Source organism: Miniopterus schreibersii (genome assembly GCF_964146895.1).
Source record: "Miniopterus schreibersii genome assembly, chromosome: 3".
Classification (NCBI taxonomy): Eukaryota; Metazoa; Chordata; class Mammalia; order Chiroptera; family Miniopteridae; genus Miniopterus; species Miniopterus schreibersii.
This window is the reverse complement of record NC_138103.1, coordinates 5405266-5417260: the sequence shown is the minus strand read 5'-3', so window position 1 is coordinate 5417260 and position 11995 is coordinate 5405266. Positions and strand designations below refer to the sequence as shown.

Below are 11995 nucleotides of genomic sequence, written 5' to 3'. Positions count from 1 at the left end.
TGTGTGTGTGTGTGTAATTTGTCCATTTCATCCAAAATGTCAGATTTATTGGCATAAAATTACTCATAATTTGGCTTATTGCTGTTTGAATTTCTGTAAGAATTGTAATAATGTACACTTTTTTAAATCCTCACTTGAGGATGTATTTTTATTGATTTTTAGAGAGAGGAAGGGAGGGAGAGAGAAACATCGATGTGAGAGAGGAACATTGATCAGTTGCCTCCCATGCATGTCCCAACTGGGGACCAAACCCGCAGCTTCCCGATGCACAGGGTGGCCCTCCAAGCACCCGAGCCACCCAGCCAGGGCAATAACATCCACTTTTTCAATCTTGATACTACGTCTATTCTCTCTTTTTTTCTCAGTAAGTATTCCCAAGAGTTTACCGATTTTATTAATCTTTTCAAACCAGTTTTGGCTTTACAAATGTTCTCTACTGTGTATTTGTTGTCCGCGTCAGTGACCCCCACTCTTGTCTTTGCTGGTCCTTTCCTTCTGCTCTCCTTTATCTGAGTTGCTCTTCTTTTTAGCTTCTTGAGACCAAAGTTTATGTCCTTGTTTATTGACTTTTCTTCTCTTCTAATATAAGCATTTAAATATAAATTTCCTACGAAGCATTCTTTTTAGGTGCATTACACTTATTTTGATATGTTGTGTTTTATCATTCAGTTCAAAATATTTTCTATTTGCCTTTTTAATTCTTCTTTGACTAATAGATTGTATAGAAGTGTATTGCTAAGTTTCCAGACATTGTCTTGATGTTAATGATTTCTAGCTTAATCCATTGTGGTGAGAAAACATACTTTATTTAAAATCTTTGAAATTTCTTGAAGTTGGTAAAATGTTCCAAATGTAGAAAATAATGTGAATTATATCATTGTTGGGGAAGGGGTGCAATTTAGGTTAATTTGGATTTAAATTATATTAGTCTATCATATTCTATTATTAATTTACAGAAATCATTGAATTTCAACTTGTATTTTATTGTAATTAATGCTGAAGCAAACCCTTTCCACAAGCAATCAACTTGTATGTGTGGGGCTTTTGTTTGTTTTTTGTGACTTGGATGTGCTTATTTTTTTATTTTTTTTAAATTTTAATTACAATGGACGTACAATATTATATTTATAAGTTATATAAACGTCTAATCACTATCTTGTATACCTGAAACTCTTATGTGTTTTAATAGTCAGAATCATCTCATTCAGGAATCACCAAAGTAAGTGATCTACCTTTCCAATTTTCTTTCCTCAAAATATATTTTAGTTAGAGATTAGCAAGGAGTGGTTATGTATGTTTTATTTATTTAAAACAGCTATATTGATGTCTCATTTACATAGAATTAAATGCACACATTTTAAGTATAAAGTGTAATGAGCTTTAGACTTTCTATCACACCAAAAGTTTTCTATTGTCCTTTCCCAGCCAATCCCCTCACTGCCACCCTGAGCCCCAGGGAACCATGACCTGATGCGTCCTTTTGTGTCTGGTTTCTTTTACCCAGCAAAATGTTTTTGAGATTCATCCACATTGCTTTCTGGATTCATTGTTCATTTCTTTTTATTGCTGAGTTACTTACTCAGTGTTTTATCTTTTTAAAAAAATATGTTTTTTTATTGATTTTACAGAGAGAGAAAGGGAGAGGGAGAGAGTGAAACATCAGTGTGAGAGAGAGAGGATCGAACCCACAACCTAGGTATGTGCCCTGACTGGCAATTGAACCCGATTGGTGCATGGGAATGACATGCAACTAACTGAGCCACACCGGCCAGGTCTCAGTGTTTTATTTTTTAAAACTATTTCCCAGCCTTGGCCAGGTAACTCAGTTGGTTAGAGCATCATTCCCATATGCCAAGGTTGCGGGTTCGATCCTCTGTCATGGCAAATACAAGAAGCAACCAATGAATGCATGAAAAAGTGGAACAACAAATTGGTGTTTCTCCTTCTCTCTCTCTCTCTTTCTCTGAAGTCAATTTTAAAAAACTATGTCTTGCCCTGACCGGTGTGCCTTGGTGGTTAGAGAGTTCACCCATGGACAAAAGGGTCGCAGATTCGATTCCCCATCGAGGGTGCATACCTGAGTTGCGGGTTCAATCCTCAGCCCTGGAGGCAGTCGACTGATGTGTCTCTCTCACATGGATGTTTCTCTCTCTCTCCCCCTCCCTTCTACTCTCTCTAAAAATCAATGGAAAAAATATCCTCAGGTGAGGATTAACAACAGCAACAGCTATTCCTTAATATCCCTTGGCTTTAAATCTCATCTCATAAAACTTTAAATTGCAAATCAAGTTTAAGGGTCATGTTTTATCTTCTTGAAAACAGCTTTATGTCAACATCTTGAAATGATTTAAAATGAGGTCTCGGTCCCTGAGCCTTGCTCCCTGGACCGTGTCTATGACAGTGGGTGGGGAAATCGGTGCACTGTTCCTAGGAGGCAGGAGGTCACACACGCTGTATGATCTTGACCAGGAAGGCAAAAGAGGCCCAAACCCAGCCCTGTGGTGGGTGAATAACGAAGGACACAAAGTGAAGTGGAGTTTCCGAGAGGTGACAGACTTAACCTGCCGCACAGCCAACGTCCTCACACAGACCTGCGGCCTGCAGCAGGGAGACCGCCTCGCCTTGATTCTGCCTCGAGTGCCCGAGTGGTGGCTGGTGGCCCTGGGCTGCATCCGAGCAGGTCAGTGACTCCAAGGGACCCCTAGAGACTTAGGGATGGGCAGAGCCGCCTGGTCTTGGGATAGTAGGTGCCTTCTCTCCCTACCTTCTTTCTTCTTCACGGTCTTTCTCTTTCCCAAACTCCCTCAAATGCTTTTCACCCCTTCCCCTCCCCTCTCTCCCTCAAGTCACATTCGCTCAGACACAGCGCCATGGTTCTCCTTCATTCACACGCACACACACACTCACACTCACCACTGCCTCTTGCACAGCCCCAGACATTATCACTTCTTAAAGATTCATCAATTATTAACCTTTTGCCATATTTGATTCTCCCACTGAATTATTTAGGAATCAGTTGCAGCCCTAGCTGGTTTGGCTCAGTGGCTGGCCCTTGGACGGAAGGGTCCCGGGTTCGATTCCTGTCAAGGGCACATACCTCTGTTGCAGGTGCGATCCTTGGCCCTGGTCAGGGTGCAACCAATCAATGTGTCTCTCTCACATCGGTGTTTCTCTTTCTCTCTCTCCCTCCCTCCCACGCTCTCTAAAAATCAATGGAAAAAATACCCTCAGGTGAGGATTAAAAAAACAAACAAAAAGTCAGTTGCAAACACTGTGACACCCATAAATACCGTGTAAATGCCCATAAACACTGGGTCCCAGACACTTCCTTCACATAGCAACAGACTTGTCACACAAGAAGCCTGACATCGGTACAATGCAGTTACCTGGTGCATATCCATAGTGGAAATTCCTCAGCTGCCTTAATAATGTCCTTGAGAGCCATTCCTTTCTTTAAGTCCAAAATCCAGCTGAGGGTCATTTAGTTGATTTAGTTGTCATGTCTTCCCAGTGTCCTTTCATCTAGAATGGTTCTCCAGCCTTTTCTGCACGACAGTGTCATTGTTGAAGTGTTTAAGCCAGTTGCTTTGCAGGAGATCCATCCAGATTGTATTTCTGACTCTTGCTTCATGATTATATTCAGGTTAAGCATCTTTAGCAGGGGTAGTGGAGGACAATGCTGTGCCTTTCGGGGTGCATCACGTTAGGGGCATATGCATGTGTTTTTGCCCTGTCATCAACGATGCTGTTTTATCTCGTTAGGAGGGTGGCATTCGTCTTTGCAAAGGCACAGTTTCCCCTCTTCAGTAGTAAGTGGTCTGTGGTGTAACATTTATGAGGCCGAGTGAATATCCTGCTTCCCCACTGCCTTCCACCCTCTGATTGGAGCACCCACTGATGGTTCTTGAGTGAATTGCATATTATCATGGGGGATTTATATGAGGATTTTCTGTTTATATCCCCCCCTACAATTATTAGTTAGCATTCTTCTGCAGAGATTTCCCTTTTAATTGCCTATCATCTATCTATCTATCTATCTATCTATCTATCTATCTATCTATCTATCATCTATCATCTATTATTTATCCATCATCTATCTATCATTTATCTATCTATCTATCATCTATCTATCTATCTATCTATCTACCTACCTACCTACCTAATTTAGAATCAGTATGGGACACTTGGATTTCTGTTGAATCTCTTCAGTTGAATCACATGTTCACACACCAGTCTGTTCACCTCTTGCTTATATTCTCTCTCTCTCTCTCATTAAATAGTTGGTTAATCCATCAAAGTCACATGGAATCGAGGTTAACAGCAACAACAGAGGGAGCATAAAGAAGCCATGTCACCCGTGGAGCTAAGATGGCCCATGAAAAACCGAGACCTGAGCTGAGCCCTCGGGGACAAGCACAGTTAAGAGGGTAGATGCAAAGGAAGGGACTCCCAAGAGGGCAGAGCACACACTAGGCTCGGAGGCGGGAGCAGCCCAGGTGACAATGACCATTTCGAGACAGAGCTTAGAGGAGTGGGAGAGAAAGGTGGAGAGTGGGCGCGTCCTCAGTGTCAGGTGGGCAGTGTGGCGCTTTCCTGGAGACAGGGCACGGGTGTTCGTGAAGAGAAGAAATGGGACGGGGGAAAGTGGGTGCTCCGTGGAGCGTGAGCAGCTAATGACATGGACGACTCAGGGCAAGGCACCTGGCGGGGAGATTAGACCCCACTAAGCACGCGAAGACCTGAGCTCACTGTTGGCCACAGAGGACGGAAGGGGAGGCCGGAGAGTTCAAGGGACAGCGTGGGTAGATTTGGGTGTGAGGCCTGAGGGAAGGGGGGTGCACAATGCCAGGGGCCTGGCACAGAGGGAGTGGGAGGAGGAAGGGGGCCGGGCCGCAGCTCTTCCCGATGTCAGAGACCGTCCCCCTGGCCTCTCTGTTCCCATGTCCCATGCAAACTTGTGCGAAGTGGGGCCCACCTGTCTGCGGGCCGCATCCACCCAGAGCAGAACAGTTTAGGGCAAGGGTTTCAAATTGTAACGTGCTTGGGACTCACTTAGAGGTGTCGTTACGATGCAGGTTCTGATTCAGTAGGTTTTGGGGGGGCGGGATTCCTAGCCCCGGTGCTGCTGCTGCTGCTGGTCTTTGCAGAGCAAGAGGTTGGGGGGTTTCTATGCACATAAGCCAGGCCTGGAGCCCATGGCTGTGAGGGAGAAAATGAAGCAATTAGGTTCTTTCTTGTCCCCAGGGGTCATCTTCATGCCAGGGACGACCCAGATGAAAGCCAACGACATTCTCTACCGACTAAAGGAGTCTAACGCCAAGAGCATCGTCACCACAGATGCCCTTGTCCCGGAGGTGGACTCTGTGGCTTCTAAGTGTCCTGCTCTGAAAACCAAGCTCCTGGTGTCCGACCACAGCTGTAGAGGGTGGCAGGACTTCCGATCTCTGGCCAAGTGAGTTTCGGGTCCCATAAACGTGCTCCTGAGGAATGGTGGGAGGCCCTCCGCGCCCAAGCGCTGGCAGACAAGCAGCGAGTGGTATGAAGCTCACCAGGCCTGACTCCGGAAAACTCTTCCCAGCTATGTCCCTGGCCTGCTGCGTGACCCTGGGCTAGTTCCTTCCCCTCTCTTAGCTAAGGTTGCTTTGTCTGTAATATAAGGACATTGCACTTCAAGAGAAGGGGGATAGACTGGCTGGGCCTGATTGAGTGTGGAAGTTACACTTAACTAATCTTAGGTCTGGCAGTGCCAGCTTCAGACACCCCAGGGGACAGCCAAATCCTGGCCAAGAGAATTGACATCCCTCCTTCCCCGAAGTAGTGGGGAAGGGCGAGCTTTCCAATCTCCCCAGGGTACAACCGGTTCACTTGCGGGGACTATGGGGAGGAATAAACAATAAGGGGAAACTCCTGCTGAACACGCCGAGTGGAAAGCAGGTGGGCACAAGGGAGCCGAGATGGACCATCAGGGGAGGTGTCTAGTCTGGACAAAGGATTGGGCTGGGTGAGGGCATGAAACCCTGGAGGATCTAGGAGAGAGACTGGATACGGGGAGGACCCAGAACAAGCCAGGGCCAGGATTAGGAAAGAGACTGGTTAGTTCACAATAAAGCCTCCCTTTCCCAAGCCTGACGTAATGAAACTGCAAAATAGGACCTGTGACCCCATCCGGGCTGCCTGTCGTGGATAGCCAATGTTAGATGGGCCAGGTACAGAAACCCAGGTACAGAAGCTAGGGTACGGAGACTCAGCAGGGCAGGAAGCCCGGATGCCTAGCAAGCAGCAAAACTGGGAAAACAAGAACCAGTCCCCAGGGTAACCTATCCGCCCCAGCATATGGCTGGTCATTCGGTTTAGACCCCCTGAGCATTCCTCCCTAAAGATAACATCTAGGCCTCAGTTGTATTTCAGCTCCAGGCCCAGAAAAGCAGCAAAACCAGACAAGTGGCACCGTGGCTGCCTCAGCACCAGATACATTGACCCTGCCCTGGCACTGACCAATCAGTGGAGGCCATGACCCTGAAAGAGCACACCTGGAAAGCTGATGAATATTCTATTGAGACCCTCCCCTGAGGCCTCTCCTAAGATTCAGGCCTGCAAGAAAGAGATAAATACGCTCAGGATGAAGGACCCAGCACACGCTCCCCACCAGGGAGAGTGCCAGCGCCATCTCCTTCCCCCTTCTTCCCTCCCAAGGGGACCCCACGAGACTTGCAACCAGGGAAGCAATGGGCAGCGGCAGCTCATCTCTGGCTTACCCCTGCACCTGTCTCCGAGGTCCCCATGCCTGTCCTCTTTCTCTCTCCGACACGCATGAGCCAGAGCAGCCCAGCCTGGGCTCTCCTGTTGCCTCTTCTATGCTCTTCCTTGTCTCACTGTCCCAAGTATATTTTTGCTGCTATCATGGACCCAATACCGTTTGGCTCAGTGCAGTGTAGCCCTTCCCTTTGGATACCAATCCCCTTTTAATAAATTTAATGTTTCTTTATTCACCCGCCTGAGATGGCTATTTAGCCTGCCCGCGCACCACAGACGTTAACCTTTCAGCCAAACTCCCGAGACGTGTTGAAGGTGAAAGAAAAGAGTTTTATTGCAATTGCCAGCAAGTGGGGAGATGGGAGGCTTTTCTTGTCCTCAGAAACCCATCTCGCCTCCTCAGTGCAGGCTGGGAGCTTTTACCAAGGGGGGAGAGTGAAAGCAGGACACAGACAGGGGAGGGGGCTGTATGGGAATGAAAAAGTGCCCCTTCTCCAGAAAAGGGTTGGGGGCATCGGAAAGGAGAGGGGCTGAGGAAGTGTCGCTTCCCGAGGTTTTCTCTCCCAGTCTCTGGCATTGTCTCTCAGGACTTTGTAGGAGTTTTTATTGCGTACATTTGTGGATTTTCGTGGATGGCACCAGGCATTCCCTTCTTGCCCAAAACAGCCTTCTCTGAGGCTGTAATAAGAAGCTAGGTAAGAAAGAAATAAGACAGTTTTATTTACACACTCTCAAGAAACCAGAAGGTCAGCTGCAGCCTTGGCACAAACAGAATGCACAGGCTTCTGGTGGCTTAGTTAGAATATTCAGGACCCCTCCGGGTAGTGCACGTTCCCTGGGCCTTCCCTCCCTTGCAGCCCTGTGGGCCCAGCAGCCCCAGCTGTGGGGGGGGGGGGGGCCAAGTGCCGCAGGGCCTGTGCAGCCACAGTGCAGGGGGCACAGAGGCTCAGCCAGCCCGGTGGACTAAGAGCTAGAGCTAGACCAGCTGGACCAAGCTGGACTCCTCTTAGGGGCAGAAATATTAATCAGGCTCTGTTAACCATGATTTCTAGCTATAGTTATAAGAAATATTAATCATGTTCTGTTAACCGTGGTTATTCTGTTCTAATTAGAAAAATCACTTTCTAAGCTGGCCCAGAGTTGTATGCCCAGGGACCTGGGAGTTGACCTTGGAGTTCAGCCCATTCTCCTTTAGTCATGGAAAGACGACAACTTTGTTCCCAAAACAAAGGGATCCCGGAGGCGCCCCCCCCTTTTGCAAACCCCCAGCCCTCATTTCCTGTAACCTGTAACCAGGATACCCAGTCTCCTTTCTTTAGCCCACTCCCCCATGTAATCTTTGTCCTTCTGCCCAATATAAGCAGCTGGCTTATGGGGGGGCGGACCAGATTTTTCAGGGTGACCTAACTGCTTTCCTTACTGCCGGCATTATTGGAATAAACGCTCATATGATTCAGCCTTCTCTCTGCTTGACTGGCTGAAGCAGCCCAGACCCATTGTGTGGGTTTCACTACAGCAGCTCAAATGCCCTGCCGATGCTGTGCGGTGGCACAGCCTCTCTGAACCTGGTCCTTCTGTCAATGGGACAACGTCTCTGAACCTGGTCCTTCTGGGCTTGGTGAAGACAAGGCTGGACTTCTTCCACAGTGAGCTATCTAGTCACGAATGAGACACTGGGCACCTGCGGACAGTCGTTTGTTTTTCTCCGATAAATTTTACCACTACACCTCACCCTCTTACACGTGGGCCCCTGAAATGCTTTTCCTGCGACTCCGTGAAACAGCCCTCTTTTCTCTGGCAACAGTGTGGTCACCCCTGGGACCATGCAAAGGACATGTGTAAAATTGGAGGATTACTGTGTTTCCAACTTCTTATAGGTGGAGAATCTAAAAGATTATCCTTATACAAATATATATGAATAAGTTGAATGAGAGATTTAAAATAAATCTTTAAGGTGAAACTTGAGACTGCAAGAGGAATCGACTCTGTGGCTGGCAGGGAGTTTTGGGAGCAGACACCTTCCAGGGTCTGGGTGGGGTAAGGGACAACTTGCAGGAAAAGTTTAAGGAAATGCTGGAGGTAATAAAGACCCCCTCCACCTCCAAAACTCTAATTCTTTAAGGCTTCAGGCGTTTTTTATATCACACACACTGTCGATGTAAGAAATGTCCAAACCTGTAGAGAATTTTTATAAAGAATTTGAATTTGTTTGAGCGAAACTGATGACATATCCAGGGAGCAAAATCTCAAGAATGACGTTCTCCAGATCTGGCGAGTGACAGTTGTGTAGCTTCTTTTGTGTGTTTGAAATTGAGGAACTAAGAAAGATTACAGGAAGGGGGGGAGAAAGCCAGGAGGGGATCTGATTGCAGGATAGTGAAGATTCTGTGCTCCCTTGAGGGCTAATGCCCCTTCAGGGAGTATTACTTTTCCTGCTTCAAGGGGGTGTTAACCTAGATGCACTAGAACAATGGACAGGGCTGTTTCAAACCTTTCACTGAAGAAGCGATAGGCCTGGGCCTGACTACCCAGCCACCGCGACCTGCCCCGTCAGGAATTTAGGATCAGATCACCTGCGAGGTTAGTTCCACAGAACCCCTTTCTCCATCCACAACACAAGCCAGTCTGTGTTTATTTTTTCCTCTCTCTCTCTTTTTTATTTTATGGAGGCAACATTGGTTTAAAACATTATATAAGTTGCACTGGGTTTGTTTTCTTGAAGCAACCCTTCTGTTTTCAAAGTAAAAAGTTCCTTCAACCCCAAAAGTCAAACACTACAGCAAAGTCACATCTTCTGCTAGATTCTAAAGTCAGGGAGTTAAATTTTAAAATCTTAAATAAATAAGACTGTTTAAAAATCTCTTAAATTGCCCAGAGTCAGGCTGGTACCACTTCTCAGCAAGAGCCAGTGTTCTCTCCAACGTTTGGACCATCTGCAGTTTTTCCAACCACAGGAAGCTTCAGGCCCAATCATCGCAGGCCGGGGAAACTGAGTCTAAGAGCTCCCAAGGCCCAAGGCCCACTGAGGGAACTGCAGATTTCACCTGCGGTCTCAGGCTCACCCCAGGGCAGGTGCACACATATATTTCTTCCACTCTCGCCGCCCCTAGCTTTCTCTTCCCCACCCCTCCTCGCCAAGGTTATGGAGTTAAATTCCTGTAAGTGTAGTTTGTGTGACAGCAAGCTTAGCAGTGCGATTAAGAGCATAGTCTGGCCCTGACCGGGAGGCTCGGTTGCTTGGTTGGTTGGAGCATTGTCCAGTGCACCAAAAGCTTGCGGGTTTGATTCCTGATTGTGGCTCGCAGGGAGGCAGCAGCTGTGCCGAATGCAGCTGACCGATGTTTCCCTCTCACACCCATGTGTTTTTCTCTCTTTCTCCCTCCCTGCCTCCCTCCGTCTTCCGTTCTCTCTAAAATCAGTGGAAACATGCCCTCAGGTGAGGATTTAAAAAAAAAAAAAAACTTGGTCTATGGATCAGACTGGGTTTGTTTGAACCCTGGCCCTGCGGCTTGCCGGTTGTGTCTTCGACCTGACCTCTCTGGGCCTCAGTTCCCTCACCCACAAAGTGACCGTGACAAAGTGGGCATCCTCCCTCTTAGGATCGCTCTGAAGATCGAGTGAGTTCGGATGTAAATAATTTAGAGCATTTTATGAAACATAGTAGGTGCTATTTCAATGTTTGTTAAATTTTTTAAAAATCTGCTGTATTTTCTCCATTTTTAAATAAAGAAATGTCAGTCCTCTTGTCCAAGTCACCCATAAACTCCGTTGGATGCCTCAGACCTGGAGAACCAGTTTTGCCTCCACTGTCGCAAAACCAGTTTTCTGACCTCAGCCCCATGGTTCTTTTGCTTACCCTGAGGGTGGGAGCCGGGAGACTTGACTTCTCTCCCTTTCTACTGAATCCCTTTCTAGATCAGCATCCCCAGACCACACCTGTATTAAGTCGAAGACCATGGACCCAATGGTCATCTTCTTTACCAGTGGGACCACCGGCTGCCCCAAGATGGCAAAACACAGCCATGGACTCTCCCTACGCTCCTCCTTCCCTTCAAGGTAGGAAAGAGGGCACCAAATTAGAGGCTGGGTCACCATCTGGGGCTAGGGGTGTGTGCGTTGGGAAAGGTGCTCCAAGTACAACCGAGTCCGTCCTGCTTCTCCCTTCTGCTCGCGTCGGCTCAGACCACCCAGGGGCTGAGAGGCAAAAGCCTGGACTCCTAAGCGTTTGTGGGCAGAAGCCTCCCAGTGACAAAGGGGGTCCTGCCTGAGCACCTTCACAGGTGTGGAGGAAACACGGGTGGAGGCAGCAGGCATTGTACAAGCTGCACAATGACAAGCCTTGTGTCCTTGTCACTGGTTCCAGGGTTTGATGGGAGGAAGACAGAATGTTCTAGCTATGTGACCAGAGGTGACAAGTCCTCTTCTCTCTGTCATAATGAGCAAATCAAACTTGGAGTTTCACAATCAAGAACTGTTAGGGGAAGTAAATACCTGGAGCCAAGCCACTGCCTTTAACCTAAAATGAATAATTGTAGAGGCTGAAGCCATAGCCTTGGGTTAATCATTTAATCAAATTTAAACCAGCCCGGCCGGGCGTGGCTCAGTGGTTGAGCATTGACCTAGGATCCAGGACACATGCCCGGGTTGCAGGCTGGGCAGCCGATCAATGACTCTCTCATCATTGATGTTTCTATCTCTCTCTCTCCCCCTCCTTTCCTCTCTCTGAAATCAATAAAGATGTGTTTAAAAAAAAAAAAATTTAAACCAAACATCTTCTCCCTCCTACTCCTTCCTCCCCAACTAGCAACATTTAGACCAGACCACGTTCTATATATTTTTCACCTTATTACCAGACCAGGGGGCAGGAGGGTGTCTTGTGGACACTGGGTACCTGTGCCAACGATAATATTGATCAGCAAAACCCTGGAGGAATTGGGGTGGAAAGAAGGGGAGGGCTTTCTGTGTAGTCAGAAGAAAACAAGCAAAGGCACAAACATATGAAAAGCAGCATCCATAGAACTACAGAGATTGAGAAGAGCTGCTGCTCAGGGTGTCAGGGAGGGACCGGCGGAGCAGCTGGGAAAGGGAGCGGGGCCCAGATGGCCTGGGGTTGGGTGGACTGTGGGGTAGGGATTGGAGCTTATTGGGAAAACCATGAGGTATTGAAAGGTTGTTAGCAAGGGAGAGACCTGATCAGATTTGTGTTTTAAAAAGATCACTGTGGCTGCAAGACAGAGAATGG

General features: G+C 47.4%; 1 pseudogene across 1 annotated transcript; it reads left to right on the top strand.

Moving 5' to 3' along the window:
• Positions 1–2394: 2394 nt before the first annotated feature.
• Positions 2395–10852, top strand: LOC308554462 (acyl-coenzyme A synthetase ACSM1, mitochondrial pseudogene; annotated as a pseudogene). The gene is made up of 3 exons (XR_014000597.1): positions 2395–2680; positions 5245–5452; positions 10669–10852. The product of XR_014000597.1 is annotated as an acyl-coenzyme A synthetase ACSM1, mitochondrial pseudogene (transcript).
• The last annotated feature ends 1143 nt before the right edge of the window (positions 10853–11995 follow it).